This window comes from Nelumbo nucifera, chromosome 5, assembly GCF_055504915.1.
Source record: "Nelumbo nucifera cultivar China Antique chromosome 5, China Antique-T2T, whole genome shotgun sequence".
NCBI lineage: Eukaryota > Viridiplantae > Streptophyta > Magnoliopsida > Proteales > Nelumbonaceae > Nelumbo > Nelumbo nucifera.
The window spans coordinates 39,267,640-39,279,797 of NC_142653.1; positions in this window are offsets into that span (position 1 = coordinate 39,267,640).

Consider the following 12,158-nt stretch of genomic DNA (forward strand, 5'->3'; position numbering starts at 1 on the left):
CCCCTGATCACCTAATCTAGGACAAGGAATCAAAAGGTGGAAAAGGGAAGAAAGGAGAAAAAAGAGAAAGACTATAAAAGAAAAATGGCAAGTCTTGATAGTGGATAGGAAGCAGTTGGACTGGTAGCTTCCAGCTTTGCACTGATGTTAGATTCCATCATATGATAAGTAGTTGAATGGTATGTGCATTTTGACGTGTAGGAGGGAACATCAGCTTTGCACTGATGTTAGATTCCATCACTGTGTTAATCATTTACAGTTTTTTTTTTTTTTTTTTATAAATATCAATTTAGGCTTAGCTTGAAAAGAGCAAAAATGCAAATATATTCAATGCAAAACCTTGTATATGATATTTCTAAACTTAGCTTGTATTTACACTCTTCCCAAACCAATTATAGAGATTGATGGCATTACAAGAAAAAGAGAAAAATAATAAAAAAAAACCATATTTGAACCATGATTCAAGATATTATAATGATGATTAATGAATTTAAAAAATACAATTCAAAAAACCATACTCCCACCCTATACAAATATCCAATTTCCTACATATCCTCCATCTTTCTTTTCTAAAAAACTTTTAAGAAGGAATATGAATCTACTACTCACACAACTTACAACATGAAATATAGTCACGGTTGAAATGTGGGACTACTCTCCACTACAATCCAGTTCGGATCTGCTCACAACAAAATAATGTTCCAACACGTTCCAACATAATCTATGTCCACACATCACAGACATGATAGGTCCCGGACTCATGGTGAGATTGCAGACACAGATCATGTAGATGCCGTGTTGGAACAGCTTTTGTTGTGAGCATATCCGAAAGTAAACTCTTTCTCAATTCCCCCTCGTTATCTAAACAATTTGAAACAGATTACATCTAATCTCCTTTAAGACTGAAGTATAAATTAGTATGTATATAAGCATATGCATACATGAAGACATAATATAATATAAGACATACATCTACTTACACAGCCTTAATGTAACATTCCATACTCAACATTTTGCTGACATTGCATGTTTTTTTTAATTTGAATGTTGTAATTTTATTAGTTCAAGTTTTTACAAATTATTTTTAATATATTTTGTTCATATGTATAATATTGCAATCATTTTTACATTATTTATTAATAATATATAATATTTTGATAATTTTTTAGTTCAATTTATAAATGTCATTCATTATTCAATTGAAATTGAAATTCAACTTCACTCTGATATAAATAAGATTTTATTCAAATCCAAATAAAAACGAAGTAAATTTGGATCTACCTATATCTCATTTGATCCAATCCATTTGCAGCTCTGTTAACCCAAAGGAAAAAAAAAGTAACTCATCCTCAAATCTGGGTTTTAAAACATTGATAAGGATTATAAGTTTTTTGGAAAAATTATTAAGAGGGGTTTTATTTTATCTATACCATATAAAGAGAATACTTGCCCTAGATTCCTCATAGGTCATAAAAGTTAAATCTAAATACTATATATCATATATGGGGTTAATACTTGGTTGCACATATGCATGGCATGTATTTAGCATGGGATGTATTCAGACACTAGTATTATAAATTGCTTTTGGGGCAACCTCATCAATTTTTTGCACACTATCCATGTTACATAAAACCCATAACTATCCTTTAAGTGTTTGGTTTGAAGGAAAAAGTAAGGAAAGAAAGGAAAAGATAGAAAAACCTTTACAAAACTTGTATAGATTTCCCTACTTTTTCCTTCAAAACAAACATAACCTCAGAGAGAGAGAGAGTAGAACTTTCAAATCCACTTGAGTGTAGATTTAGGTCAGAAGTACTATATAAAAGTGGTAGAAAACAGCAGATTTGATGTCTTATGGTTATTTTCCAATGAAAGGTTCTGCCCCAAATCAAAGTTTGCATCAACCATTTGTATTCTTCAGACTATCCAAATGGGTAAATACCACACTTTGGATTAAAGTGGGTGGATGAGTTCAATTGTGGACTATGAACCTTCCTAACTATTGTTGGTCAAGATGGGATTTGAATCCAATATCAATGCCAAATTGGATAGACTTCAGGAAATTGAAAGGTCTGTGTTCACACTTTGAGTGCACATGGTAGGGCTTCACTTGTCTCCATATATGGAGAACTATTAATTAAGGGTTAATGTATGAAATTCAAATATAGAAATTCTTTTAATTTCGAGAAATATAAACTGAGTTGAATGAAGAGAGAGAATCTGTTTAGTCTTAAGAAGACATAATTAAGCCCCCCCCCCCCCATCGCTACGTTTGACTCAATCCTGCTTATATGAGAAATGAGGAAATGTGAAGGAAAGTTTTTAGATAATAACCCTAGTTTTAAATCCTTATTCGACAGATAAATATAGGTGGTCTAATTTCGAAAGTGAATTGTCACATCCAGAATATGTAGAGCAAGTTCTTCAAACAAATTTCCTTATTCAGATTGACAGAGTAGATAAAAAACAAACCGACCAATTTTCAAACAAATAGAAAAAGAGAAATAAGAAAACTATGAATCTATAATCACCCATGGTAGAATCCGGATCTTCTGCACACAAGAATTTTATTTACATTTACCTATGAATCCGGATCTTCTGCATTAGAAACATCTCCCCATGCATAATACTATGTAAGAGTATGAGAATGAAATGCCCCTCATGTGTGACTGATATTATGTGGGTAGACATGGGCAAGGTTCTTGTGGGCAGAAGATCCGAACTCCACCTAGTATTCTAAGGGGAACTTGAATTTATATCAAATGCATACACACACACGAGAGAGAGAGAGAGAGAGAAAGGTTTTGTGGATAAGGGTGCATCAAGTATCCCAAACACCACCAACTAACATAGTTTAAAACACCACACTTTGTGGGTGTATCACTTGCACAAGATTCATTGTGGGCAATAATTAAGACACAAACTCTAAATGGGCCAAAATATATTGATGCTTGTATAAGGGTGCAAATTTAATACCCTGACTTGAAGGGCTTATACAGCATAGGGCCTGGGCCTGGGCCCTCTGGCACGGCCCATTCAAATTTTTGCAAATGCTCAAGCTGAGCCTGTTCAAGTTGCAGTGCTATTGTAAACCTATCAAAAGTGCATCCAAACCAATTTTATAAATACAATGTAAATTTTAAGTATATAAGTATCAAATCGAACTAGGTCATATCCATTTGAATTTGGGTCGCCCTTGGAATTCAAATTTGGACAATGGGATACTGTTAAAAGCCCTACTATAAATCCCCACACAAGTGTTTCAACAGTACAACTATACCTTGATGGGGAGCCAAAAAAGAACAATAATTTTATAAGAAGGCATATATTAAACAAACCTTCTAACTCATATCAAATAAACCTTGTTACTCGTGTTAATGTTCATTAAGTTAAATTAACAATTCTCAGACACTGTTTTTATATTGATTATTTGTACAAATATGTAAAATACAAAACTTTGTATTTTGTAATATTTTGTATGCATTTGTGTTGTACTTGTGCTTTTTTCAAACTGAGCCTGTGCTTAATGAATAGATTTATTTATTTCGAGTTTGGGCTCAAGCTCAATGATTCAAAAGCTCACATGTTTGTTTGTATTTGGTTTGGCTTATAAAAACTCAATATATATAAAGTTGATTAGGCACACGATCTTCACAAACCATGATTTATACTATTTGAGTTTGGTTCAGCTAACGATCAAACCTATATGCTAGACTTGAACTCGACTGGAAGCTCGATAGTCAAATTGAACATTTCCAACCTGAATTCGTGCCAATTTGAACATTTAGCTGGGACCAACATTGAACCAATCCTACTTAAATCAGCTGATCTGAAAGTCAGATTTGTGTCACAACTCCCAAATTCTTTTCCTACCATGTTCCCTAATTTGTTTACCGTCAAGATCAAGAATACTGTTTCATTGCTGGTTTGACACCTAGAGAATAGTAGATAAACAGCCATCAATCATCAATCAATGAATCAATGTTAACCCTAACCTTCACACAAAGAGGGTATGGGTCTGAAGACATGTCCTAACCTGTAGCTGTTTTATTAAGCGTCAAGCTGGAAACTGGCCTTAAGCTAATAGCATCACAAAGCATTGAAGGACAAAAAGCTCAAGGAGTACTTGGGTTAATAACACCATGTTTACAGTGGTTCAACTCGGATTTTCTACAGTTTTCTGAGACTGGACCGGATTAGATGGTTGAACCTGTTGACCCATCACCCCAGTAGCCTCAAACCATAGTTACAAAAAGGAAAAAGTCTGGTCCAATGAGTCAATCAAGTTGGGTGAATTGTTGGATCAGTAGGCCCAGATGCGATGTGCGGCTATAGGACCTGGACCACAATGAAAATTAGTGCAAGGGAAAATGTTCTTAATTTGGTCGACTATGCTGTGTTTGGCTTCTCAGAAAATTAGTAAGGGAAAGCATTGGCTTCTTCCATATATGATTCACCCACTTCCGCCATGCATGGTTTAAAGTATTGATACGTCTCTGTTTATCGGCAGAGACATATTAGTACTTAAATAAAGCAGAAATACCTTTTTTTTTTCAAAATTTGGTTTTTGGGGAAATGTTTAAGCATTTTTTTTAGTTCGGCTCGCTTGCAGATAATCGAGTTTAAGTTGAATATGGAGTTAGTCGGAGTTGAGTTTGAGTTTCATAACACTTGGCTTGAGTGGCTCGCGAACCTAATCATGTATATATTAAAATATTAATTTTAATATATTTTTTATAATGTATATTAATAAATAATTAAGTTTCCTAATATATTTTTATTTATAACATTAATTTATTTAAAATTGAGTTAAGTCAGTCGAATCGATACTATATTTGAGTTTGAGTAGGAAACTCAAAACTCCATCAAATTCAATCAAATTTCGAGTTCCAAACTTTTAAGGGGGCATTCTTTTTTTGGATTTTGAGGGGGGGGGGGGGGGGGAAGTTGGTCAATGGTATTTTGGTTCCCATTGACCAAGAACCCCATGTTCTTTTTTCATATTTATGTGGGGGCAGGGAAAGTTTATTTTCCTAGGTAAATGATACCCATCTCCTAGGTGGGTAAATAACTTTCCCACCTAGGGGGGAAGTTGCCAACACTTGAATGGGACAAAAATGCCCATTTTAATTATGGATTTTTATGACTAAAATGGTCATTGCCTTATTTACATGAGAAACAAAAGAACATGAGTAAATGCACTTAGCCGAGTAAGTATTTCCCAGAAAAATTTATCCAGGTAACTGCATTTACCCAGATAAATAACTTACCGAAAAGGAAATGGGGCCTAAGTCAAATCGAACTCGAATCACCTAACAATCAATTCGACTTGGCTTCATTACACCCCTTATTAATAACAAACCCTATGAATTGGAAATAGGTTCAATGCCCCAACTAAGACCAACCTTATACCATACCTTATATTAGCCCTTTCCCCAATTAATATTGATAGTCCCCAGTCTTCAACACTGGTTATAAAAAGAGATCTATTTTCAACATATTATTGGCAACTAGAGAAAGAAATCTGTGTTCTTAGCACAGTGGTGATTATGTAAAGAGCCACCATATGGATACTAGTTAAGCCTGCCCCACAACCTTTCACTTGTCTGAAAATTTTATTATTCTAAATCAAAATTCATCCACTTTAAAAGCGAGATAAAATGGCATAACTTCAGAATCACGGGTGACTATTATAATATCATCATCTAAAGTTTTTATTTTTAGGCTCAGTTTGGAAGGAGTATAAAACTATAAACATGTAGAGTGTAAATTCATGCATTTTGTATTATTTTGTATACATTTGCATTGTGCATATTTGTATTTATACTTCTTCCAAATTGACCCACAAATATAAATTTATAGAGTATAAAACCTTGTATTTTGTATTATTTTGTATGTATTTGCACTGTATATATTTGTATTTGTACTCTTTCCAACTAAGCCTTAAAAGGCTCAGTTTAAAAAGAGTACAAATACAAATATGTATAGTACAAATACATACAAAATAATAAAAATGTAAGATTTTACATTCTACACATCTGTATTTATACTCCTTCCAAAAGCCTTGAACCTTAAGTGCAAAATTATAACAAATTATGAGAAGAATCAACTACTATACTAGTTAGTAATATCCAATGAGATAATAATATGCAATGAGAAGAATCAATTTAATAATATCCAATGTTCACAATCAATTACTATTCTAGTTAATAATATCCATTTGGATGGGCAAAACTCGTTATCATCATGATCATCGAGGCTTGTTCAAACCATATGGCTCAGCTATATGAATCCTGCATCATTTACAATGCCTTAAGAACACCTAGAGGTGTAAAACAGGCCGTGCCTGGCCAGTATGGCATGGCCTATGGGTAGTCCGCGCAAAGTGTGGTTTGTGTCGTGCCAGCCTATGGGCCATTTTGGGTCGTGTCACCTTCCCCTGGGATAACTTGAGGGATCGGCCCGGCACGGCCCACGATCCAAGCCCGTGTAGGCCCGTGTCATGCCTCAAGCCTCGGTTGGGTGGACTGTAGGCCATGCCGTGGGCCTGGGTCCTATCAGGCTAGGACACAAGCCGGGTCTCGGGTGTGGGCTAAATCGGGCTAGACTAGTTTTTTTACTTCTTTTGTTTTTTTTTTGACATTTTTTGATTTTTTTTATTTCTTTGCTAAGTAAAACTAAAATATTTAACTTTCTTTTGGGAACTATTTCAAAAATAAGAAATGAGAAATCTAGCAAATAAATGAAAAAATACTTAACCAAATAAGAATGGAATAACAAATTGGAAGAAAAATAGGAATTTTATTTCATTTAAATTTGAATGATACAAATTACAAAGCATGCAATGGTTGAATACTTGGATGAATAAAATATGAAAATTGAAAAATGGAATAAATTAATAAAATAAAAAAAAATACAATGTAGTTACAAATTGAAAATACAAAATTACATTGTTAAAAAGTAGCAAATAAATTAAATAAAATTCAAATTTTATAATAATTTGAAAAAATGCTATACAACTATTGAGTGAGTATACAAAAAATATTGACTTTATCATTTTTTTTATTTTCTCTTATTGTTTATGACTTTCATCATCTGTTTCTGGTGAAATATTGGGTGTAGTGTCATACCCTCATTTGTCATGTAATCTATCTTTAGCATCCAACCAATCTTTAAATTTTAAAGTAGATTCACATCTCTGGACTTTAATCATTCATGCAGCTTCTCTTGTCATCCAACACCCTAGTACCTGCATTAAAACAAGACTCCGATGGAATTGTAGACACCGGAGGGGTTAATAGATCACGTGCCATGGCGGCGAGAATCGGATAATTTTTTGAATGTTCACTTCACCAGGCTAAAATATCAAATTATTTGTTCAATCACCTAAAGTAGAAAAATTTGTTTGTAAATAAAAATTAAGTTTAGTAAATGAACTTGTTGTCGAGGTAGCGGATTTCTGCCTTCTACTTATTAAATAAAAAAGTTTTTCTCTTCTACTGCTGGGCTCAAGTTCAAAAGTGGAAGATGCAGTTGAACAACATGTAGAATTACTTTCTATTATTTCAGATTCACATAAACTATACATTTCAAATAATAAACTATTAATTTCTTCTTTTTTTATTTTCAATTTCAATATTCATATTTTCACAATATGTTTTAAGTAAAATATCTAAACCATCTTTCCTAATCCTAGGATCTAATATTGTATCTAAGCAATAAATAGGAGAAATGTTCTCCCAATATTTTTTAAATTTATTTTCCATTATTTCAACAATACTTTTAAATTGTGGGTTATTTCTATATTTTGCAAAACAATCACTAATCACCATTAATTGGTAACATAAATTACAACTCATTGGATAATAAATACCTGATAATTCATTAGTTGCATCATAAAAAATATTTTAAAAAACATCTTATACAAATTGTCATTAACTAGTCTTCCTCAAATATAATATCAGTAGGCATTTTTGCATTATAAATATCACTAAGTATTTGTTTGTGAGAAATACAACTTTCTAAAATAGCATAGGTAGAATTCCATCTATGTTTAAGATTTAATATAAAATGTTTATATGTTAAACCATAATTTTGACATAAATATTTAAATTCTTGTTTCTTTGCTCCATAACTTTTAATATATATATAATATAATTTCTAATTTTAGAAATATGAGTAGAAATAATATTTAAAGCATCTTGAGTACATAAATTTAAGATGTGGCATGCACATATAATATGGAATAATTTACCATTTAAACATGGTTTTAATTGAGATTTTAAAATATTTATTGTTGAATCATTATTACTAGCATTATCAAAACTAATAGAAAATAATATATTGTGAATTATAGAAGCATGTAAAGTATTTAAAATGCTTACAGTAATAGTTGGGTCAGTATGTGGCTAATCAAGCTTAGTAAAACTTAAAATTCTTTTATTTAAAAGTCAATTTTCATCAATAAAATGACTAATAACACAAATATAACTTATGTTAAATTTAGAAATCCAAACAACATAAGTAATTGCAACTTTGGAATTAAGCTTTGGTAACATATAAATTAATTTTTTTATATGAATACAAAAAATTTAAAGCAGCTGATCTAATAGTATTCCTAGAAACTTTTTTAAATTGTAGATTTGCAGAATTACGTAATCATTTTTCAAGTTTAGTATCTTCATCTAACAAAAATGGTTGTTTAGCATGTACAATTCATTTTGCTAATTCTTGTCTCATTTTTTCTTGAGAATATTTAAATGTACCAACCCCCCTCCCTGCCCAATTTGTGTTTATGTTGTTTCTTTCCCTTCTTCTTCTTCTTCTTCTTCTTTCTCATGGGTAAGCAAATGTTTGACCAAATGGCTAGTACCACCCTTGCTACAATAGCTAAAGATTTTCCTACATTTTTGGCAAATAACTTTTTTTCCCTTCTCCTTAACATCCTCTACTTTAAATATTTTTCAAACTAGGCTAATCAACCTAGAGGTCCTCTTTTTCTTTCCCCTAGTATTAGTACTAAGGGTGGAAGTTCCATCAATATCAATAGCATCCATATCGGTGCTAACACTATCATGTTGTGACTGAATATCGTCAGCATTGAACATGTTGGGAATTGGTTTCGGGAGGAGCTAGCCATTTTTTTAAATTCTAAAAAAATAAGTTAATTTAATTGGACTTACCCAGATTACCGGTTCGAAACCCCAACATGATTTTAATAGTTGAGGCCTTTCAATTCTAAGAGTCCAAACCTCCCAAATTGTTAACTTGAGATACTTAAGCTAGTTAAGCAAGCCTTATTCTTGTTGAAACTTCAATAAAGTTAAGAATTGGAGGATTAGTCAATTAGAGTTTAGAGAATGTATGACAATATGAGAGATTGAGAATTTGAGAGAATGGGATATTGAAACTTGAGAGAGTATGAAAAATAAAGAAGAGATTAAGAGAATTGTTGAATTAGTGTGATGAAAATGGTGGAGGATAAGGCTATTTTATTGGAATTGAAAACAATTCAATTGCCCAAAATACCCTAAAAACTAGTTAGCTTTTTTTATTAGGAAGGGTATTTTGGTCACTATAATGTTATTTATCACTGATGGGTAAAGATGGAGATATTTCTATAGTGTTGGGCCCAAACCATCATGCTAGGCCTAACATGCTAGGCCCAAACCATCATGCTAGGCCTAACATGGCCCACGTGCCGTTGTACACCTCTAAGAACACTCTATAATAAGCACAAATCAGGGTTCATGATCACAAGAGTTTAACAAAAGTTTTAATGTCGGCTGTCAACATAACCCTCTTCTCTTGGCATGTAACTGATGGTACAAGACAAGCTCACATTGACAGTGTAATTGGATGAGCCAAAAGAACCCGGATACAAATTAATTGGCTGATGCTACTTTTTGTGTAATGTAATCAGATATGTCTATCGATGTAGATTTGCTAGGAGACATAGAAAACTGAGGAACTGTTTGATAATGTCTGAAGTAGCTAAATTCAATGAATAGGTCTCTGAGTAGGTTGCAAATTCTGAATGGCTGAATTACATGTTGGGTTGATTTACATACTCTGGTATATTTTATCATATAACCAATTTATCTATTAAAAGGCAACAGTCACAACACAAGTCATTCAGTTCAGGCACTGCAGCTGTTTTCAGACAGTCTTTTAGGGACTTTACTTTGCTCCTATCATGGTTGGACAAAAGTCCCTGACATCTCTTGATTTTAATATCTAAATCCTGAATTTTAAACCTTAAACCCTAAAATTTAACTCTAAACCCCTAAAATTTAAGTGTAAAATGTATTTTGATTTGATGCATGTCCTCTATAGTCTATCCATCATAGCTTTAAATTAGTTCCAAAAACTGTAACCAAAAGTGTTTTCAGTGTTGTGGTTCAATAGATTACTGAAAAATCTTATTTTTCTCGAAACACACTGAAAATGTTTTTGGGTTTCGTTTTCTTTTTGAGAAAACAAATTTGAGAAGACATTGTCATTCATTGCTGATGTAGCATTTTTAGAAATGAGAAAAATAAAAATTCCCATGCTGCATGACTCCCCTTTAGTGAATGGTAGGGACAATCATAAATAGACTTGTTGTTCATGGGCCGGTAGCCCAGTGGCTTTCCCGACGTGGCCTGATTTAGGCCCATCTTAAGGTTGGTTAGCTTGGGCTCGGGTGATAAGTATTAAGCCCAATTAATTTTTGGGCCATGCTGGACTTCTTAAATAAGCCTGGCCCAAGCATAATAATATTATAAATAATAGTAAATATATATATATATATATATATATATATATATATTAGTAGTAGGTATTAGGTAATAACTTGAATTGTTATTATTAATTTATTATTTTACCTTCATATTTTATGTATGATTTTTTTTTTTTGAACTTTAAGTGTATAATTGTATGTTGGGCAGCAATATTTTTGATGTACAAAATGTGTGATTGAATAGGAGCAATTTAAAAAAAAAAAATAGAATTAGAAGATAAAACTAAGATATTGCATCATGTATATTAGGTTTCATGGGCTCAGGCCTGGGCATTTTCTGTTACTAAGTGGTAAAGTCCATTCCAAACACGGCCTGAACCCGGCCCGTGAATAGGCCTAATCATTAATGAAACATTCATTCAAATTGAACATGATTCAAAAGAATGTGCCTACCCAAAAATGTGTTGTCATCCATCAACTAGGACTTGGAGGGAATTCGTGTCTAACAAGGACCACTTCTTATTCAATTGCTGGATCTGCTTGAGTTGAGGGTTCAGTATTTGGTGGGACCAAATGACATTAAGTGCAGTGAATGTGGGTGTTATTAGAATTGAAATAAATTGGTGATGCCATTGTCAATTCATATGGTTTTGCTCTGATGCAGTTACACAATTGTTTTCCCACAAGATTTTACTCCCATCTCACCCACAGTGCATGGTCCAGAGCTCTATAATCGCATCTAGACAAGGTTTTTTGCAATCTCTCTCTCTCTCTCTCTCTCCAATACTAGACTAGTGGGGCAAGGTGAAGGGTACAGCCATTAATGGTGGTATTGGGCAAAGAACACAATCAGGGCCCCTGAATGGAACAGCCCTCGATTCTGAAAGGGATCCATGGTACTGTTGGGCCAAGATGAAAATTGTAAGGGAGATGACCCTAAGGCCTAACATGGGTTGCATACAGCACAGGGCATAGCAAGTGCACAAGAGCAGATGGGACGTAGCAACAGCCAACAGTCCAACAGCCATGGTTTGGACCCAGCATCAATCAACTACTCCAATGATCTCCAGAACGAGATCCCTTATCTCAAAGTTCAATGACTGAAAAGCTGACATCCATGTAATTATCATATCCATAGTGGCTAGAAAATTCAACAATGCTATAATTCATGGAAAGTTTGATTTTCTGTTGGTAATGAAATATAGATCTTCTATACTGTTTTTACTTGATTAGTCCTAAGAAGATTCAATCTGGAAATGCCTCTGGTTGGACTCTGGACTCTGGCTCTGTAAGGCCTGAGGATGGTGGTCACTGTCACTGCAATAGCCCTCCCTCTCATGGTGATTTGAGTTCTTGGGGCTAGCTAGGAATGACTCCCATCTTGAGGTTAAATAAGGATGCAATTGTAATAGTTGATAAAATTAGGACTCCTCATGAT